The sequence below is a fragment of the Piliocolobus tephrosceles genome, chromosome 6, assembly GCF_002776525.5.
Source record: "Piliocolobus tephrosceles isolate RC106 chromosome 6, ASM277652v3, whole genome shotgun sequence".
Taxonomy (NCBI): domain Eukaryota; kingdom Metazoa; phylum Chordata; class Mammalia; order Primates; family Cercopithecidae; genus Piliocolobus; species Piliocolobus tephrosceles.
The window spans coordinates 117,694,214-117,700,049 of record NC_045439.1 but is presented as its reverse complement, the minus strand read 5'-3'; the positions used below and the strand labels follow the sequence as shown (position 1 = coordinate 117,700,049).

Below are 5,836 nucleotides of genomic sequence, written 5' to 3'. Positions count from 1 at the left end.
CACTTTTGTTTGAAATTTCAAATGTATGTGTTATTATTTTCTAAAAATCATTTCTATTGTGTGAAGGAGAAATGTCTGAATCTGACTATGTTCCAGCAAATAATATTTTTAACTTTTGTTTCAAACTTTATCCCCAGGCTCCTTCGACTTCACTAGCTGCAAAGAATGAATTGTGTATAAGCAAAAATGAAAAAAGCTGCAGTGTCCACGGGGTTTGGACTTAAACATATTCGAATTCTAGATTTTATCAGATCCATAAACAATTTTTTTAAAGCAGTCATAATAAAATGTCAGCTGCTGGTAACTTCTTCGAGTGTTATCGTCTTCAGGAGTTGCCTCAATTCAGTTTGGTTCATTCTTGGAAGCCTCATCAGAATTCTCCACAAGATCTGAAACTTCATCATTATTATCCTCTCCAGTAGCAAGTGGTGCTTTTCCTCCCACAGGTTGTTTGGGCAGATCTTCAGGCAGTCTCCCTTACCTAGTCAGTCTGTGTGTACCAAGCTGGTTTAAGATGCTGGATATCATTTCTGTCAGCTGTTTTGTCTCAGCGTGGCCTGTAATGGTGAAAGCCTTCCCTGCCAGAGATGGCCAAACCTTAGGGTTGTTAAAATGGATCACTGTTACTTGTTTTATAAACATATTCACCTTTTCAATACCAGAGATATTGTTTATTCCTGACTTCTTTAAGGAAAACTAAAGTTTTTTCTTCTCATCTGTTGTAGCTGACTGTTCTATGAACAATCTTCTTTCTGCGAGCAGTTCCTTTACACACTTATGCATGCAGTTTGGCGAGTTTTTCTTGGTTCATGATTGCATCTTTCATCTTGTTAGAGCTGACAAGGGTCTAGTTGGGGAATTAGGATGATGCTCCGGGAGTCTGGTGGACCCACTGAAAGTAGACGCATGCATATGGGGATGCAAGAGAGCAGCTAGAGGGTACCAAATATTTTTTAAACTGAATTGATTTTCAGGTAACATTGTACATACATGGTTTATATGTTATATCCTGAGGACTCTCAGGATATAAACACCTCCTATTAGGTCCCACCTCCCAACACCATTGCATCGGGGATTAAGTTTCAACATTAGTTTCAAAGGGTACAAAAACACTCAACCCATAGCAGCCAAATACTACGATGTTCTGAGAATTATTCCTATTTACTTTTCATGAACCATGCTGCTATGGTTGAAGGGCAGTAAGGAAAGTCGCCATTGTTTAACCACAAAATAAGAGCAGAACATGAGAACCAGCCTCACACAAGTGAGCTCTGGCTTTTACCTGGAGACTGAGCAGAACACATGACTGAAGCTGTAAGAAACCTGGTCAGGAGAGACATGTTGTCCAGGGAGAAGAATTGGGAAGAAAAGGATACCTGAAAGCCTGAGTATTTACCAAAAAAGAAATTGAGTTAACCTGAAAGTAGTGACATTTTAAGCAAGTAAATAATTTGAATATGTGTGTTGAATTCTTTTGCATACACTGACACATCTTGCCCCATGCTGGAAAAAAAAGAACTAATCCATAACATTGGATTGTCAAGACAAACTCACACTATTCAGATATCACACCCAGTAGCATGCTTTAGTAAGTAAGTTTAAGTATACGTAAAATCAGCAGTTCCAAGATGGCGAAATAGGAATAGCTCCAGGCTACAGCTTCCAGCATGACGGACGCAGAAGACGGGTGATTTCTGCATTTCCACCTGAAGTACCAGATTCATCTCTCTGGGGCATGTCAGATAGTGGGTGCGGGACAGTGGGTACAGTGTACTGAGCAAGAGCTGAAGCAGGGCAAGGCATCACCTCACCTGGGAAGCACAAGGGGTCAGGGAATTCCCTTTCCTAGCCAAGGGAAACTGTGACACACAGCACCTGGAAAATCAGGTCACTCCCACCCTAATACTGCGCTTTTCCACGGGTCTTAGCAAACGGCACACCAGATTATATCCCGCACCTGGCTCGGAAGCTCCCACACCCATGGGGCCTGCCTCATTGCTAGCATGGCTGTCTGAGATCTAACTGTAAGGCGGCAGCGAGGCTGGGGGAGGGGTGCCTGCCATTGCTGAGGCTTAAGTAGGTAAAGCAGCTGGGAAGCTCGAACTGGGTGGAGCCCACCACAGCTCAAGGAGATGGGCCTGCCTCCGTAGACTCCACCTCCGAGGATAAGGCATAGCAGAACAAAAGGCAGCCAAAAACCTCTGCAGATTTAAATGTCCCTGTCTGGCAGCATTCAAGAGAACGGAGTTTGAGATCTGAGACCAGACAGACTCCCTCCTCAAGTGGGTTCCTGATCCCTGAGTAGCCTAACCAGGAGGCACCCCCCAGTAGGGGCAGACTGACACCTCACATGGCTGGGTACCTCTCTGAGATGAAGCTTCCAGAGGAATGATCAGGCAGCAACCTTTGCTGTTCAGCAATATTCACTCTTCTGCAGCCTCTGCTGATGATACCTAGGCAAACAGGGTCTGGAGTGGACCACCAGTAAACTCCAACAGAGCTGCAGCTGAGGGTCCTGACTGTTAGAAGGAAAACTAACAAACAGAAAGGACATCCACACCAAAACCCCATCTGTATGTCACCATCATCAAAGACCAAAGGTAGATAAAAGCACAAAGATGGGAAAAAAACAGAGCAGAAAAGCTGAAAATTCTAAAAATTAGAGTGTCTCTCCCCCTCCAAAGGAATGCAGCTCCTCGCCAGCAATGGAACAAAGCTGGATGGTGAATGACTTTGACGAGTTGAGAGAAGAAGGCTTCAGAAAATCAAACTTCTCCGAGCTAAAGGAGGAAGTTCAAACCCACCACAAAGAAGCTAAAAACCTTGAAAAAAGATTAGACAAATGGCTAACTAGAATAACCAATGTAGAGAAGTCCTTAAATGACCTGATAGAGCTGAAAAACATGGCACAAGAACTACGTGACAAATGCACAAGCTTCAGTAACCGATTCAATCAACTAGAAGAAAGGGTATCGGTGATTGAAGATCAAATGAATGAAATGAAGTGAGAAGAAAAGTTTAGAGAAAAAGAGTAAAAAGAAATGAACAAAGCCTCCAAGAAATATGGGACTATGTGAAAAGACCAAATCTACCTCTGATTGGTGTACCTTAAAGTGACGGGGAGAACGGAAACAAGTTGGAAAACACTCTGCAGGATGTTATCCAGGAGAACTTCCACAAACTAGCAAGACAGGCCAACATTCAAATTCAGGAAATACAGAGAATGCCACAAAGATACTCCTCAAGAAGAGCAACTCCAAGACACGTAATTGTCAGATTCACCAAAGTTGAATGAAGCAAAAAATGTTAAGGGCAGCCAGAGAGAAAGGTCAGGTTACCCACAAAGGGAAGCCCATCATACTAACAGCAGATATCTCAGCAGAAACTCTCCAAGCCAGAAGAGAGTGGGGGCCAGGATTCAACATTCTTAACGAAAAGAATTTTCAACCCAGAATTTCATATCCAGCCAAACTAAGTTTCATAAGTGAAGGAGAAATAAAATCCTTTACAGACAACCAAATGCTGAGAGATTTTATCACCACCAGGCCTGCCCTACAAGAGCTCCTAAAGGAAGCACTAAACATGGAAAGGAAAATCTGGTACCAGCCACTGCAAAAACATGCCAAAATGAAAAGACTATTGATGCTAGGAAGAAACTGCATCAACTAATGAGCAAAATAACCAACTAACATCATAATGACAGGATCTAATTTACACATAACAATATTAACCTTAAATGTAAATGGCCTAAGTGCTCCAATTAAAAAAAAAACAGATTGGCAAATTGGATAAAGAGTCAAGACCCATCAGTGTGCTGTGTTCAGGAGACCCATCTCATGTGCAGAAACACACGTAGGCTCAAAATAAAGGGATGGAGGAAGATCTACCAAGCAAATGGAAAAAAAAAAAAAAAAAAAAAAAAAGGCAAGGGTTGCAATCCTAGTCTCTGATAAAGCAGATTTTAAACCAACAAAGATCAAAAGAGACAAAAAAGGCCATTACATAATGGTGAAGGGATCAATTCAACAGAAGAGCTAACTATCCTAAATATATATGCACCCAATACAGGAGCACCCAGATTCATAAAGCAGTCCTTAGAGACTTACAAAGAGACTTAGACTCCCATACAATAATAATGGGAGACTTTAACACCCCACTATCAACATTAGACAGATCAACGAGACAGAAAGTTAACAAGGATATACAGGAATTGAACTCAGTTCTGCACCAAGAGGACCTAATAGACCTCTACAGAACTTGCCACCTCAAATCCACAGAATATACATTCTTCTCAGCACCACATCACATCTATTCCAAAATTGACCACATAGTTGGAAGCAAAGCACTCCTCAGCAAATGTAAAAGAACAGAAATTATAACAAACTGTCTCTCAGACCACAGTGCAATCAAACTAGAACTCAGACTTGAGAAAGTCACTCAAAACCACTCAACTACATGGAAACTGAACAACCTGAATGACTACTGGGTACATAACGAAATGAAGACAGCAATAAAGACGTTCTTTGAAACCAATGAGAACAAAGATACAGCATACCAGAATCTCTGGGACACATTTAAAGCAGTGTGTAGAAGGCAATCTATAGCACTAAATGCCCATAAGAGAAAGCAGAAAAGATCTAAAATTGACACCCTAACATCACAATTAAAAGAACTAGAGAAGCAAGAGCAAATACATTCAAAAGTTAGCAGAAGGCAAGAAATAACTAAGATGAGAGCAGAACTGAAGGTGATAGAGACCCAACAAAACCCTTCAAAAAATCAATGAATCCAGGAACTTGTTTTTTGAAAAGATCAACAAAATGGATAGACCACTAGAAAGACTAATAAAGAAGAAAAGAAAGAAGAATCAAATAGATGCAATAAAAAATGATAAAGGGGATATCACCACCGACCCCACAGAAATAAAAACTACCATCAAAGAATACTATAAATGCCTCTATGCAAATAAACTAGAAAAACTGGAAGAAATGGATAAATTCCTGAACACATACACTCTCTCAAGACTAAACCAGGAAGAAGTTGAATCCCTGAATAGACCAATAGCAGGTTCTGAAATTGAAGCAATAATTAATAGCCTACTAACCAAAAAAAGTCCAGGACCAGATGGATTCACAGCTGAATTCTACCAGAGGTACAAGGAGGAGCTGGTACCATTCCTTCTGAAACGATTCCAATCAATAGAAAAAGAGGGAATCCTCCCTAACTCATTTTATGAGGCCAACATCATCCTGATACCAAAGCCTGGCAGAGACACAACAAAAAAAGAGAATTTTAAACCAATATCCCTGATGAACATCAATGCAAAAATACTGAATAAAATACTGGCAAAGCAAATCCAGCAGCACATCAAAAAGCTTATCCACCATGATCAAGTGGGCTTCATCCCTGGGATGCAAGGCTGGTTCAACATACACAAATCAATCAACATAATTCAGCGTATAAAAAGGACCAAAGACAAAAACCATATGATTATCTCAATAGATGCAGAAAAGGTCTTTGACAAAATTCAACGTCCTTTCATGCTAAAAACTCTCAATAAATTCAGTATTGATGGAATGTATGTGAAAATAATAACAGCTATTTATGATAAACCCACAGCCAATATCACACTTAATGGGCAAAAACTGGAAGCATTCCCTTTGAAAACTGGCACAAGACAGGGATGCCATCTCTCACCACTCCTAATCAACATAGTGTTGGAAGTCCTGGCCAGAGCAATCAGGCAGGAGAAAGAAATAAACGGTATTCAATTAAGAAAAGAAGAAGTCAAATTGTCCCTGTTTGCAGATGACATGATTGTATATTTAGAAAACCC

The 5,836-nt window shown here is 40.6% G+C and overlaps 1 pseudogene; it reads right to left on the bottom strand.

Moving 5' to 3' along the window:
* Nucleotides 1–342: 342 nt before the first annotated feature.
* LOC111552856 lies at nucleotides 343–826 on the bottom strand (annotated as a pseudogene).
* Between the last annotated feature and the right edge of the window lie 5,010 nt (nucleotides 827–5,836).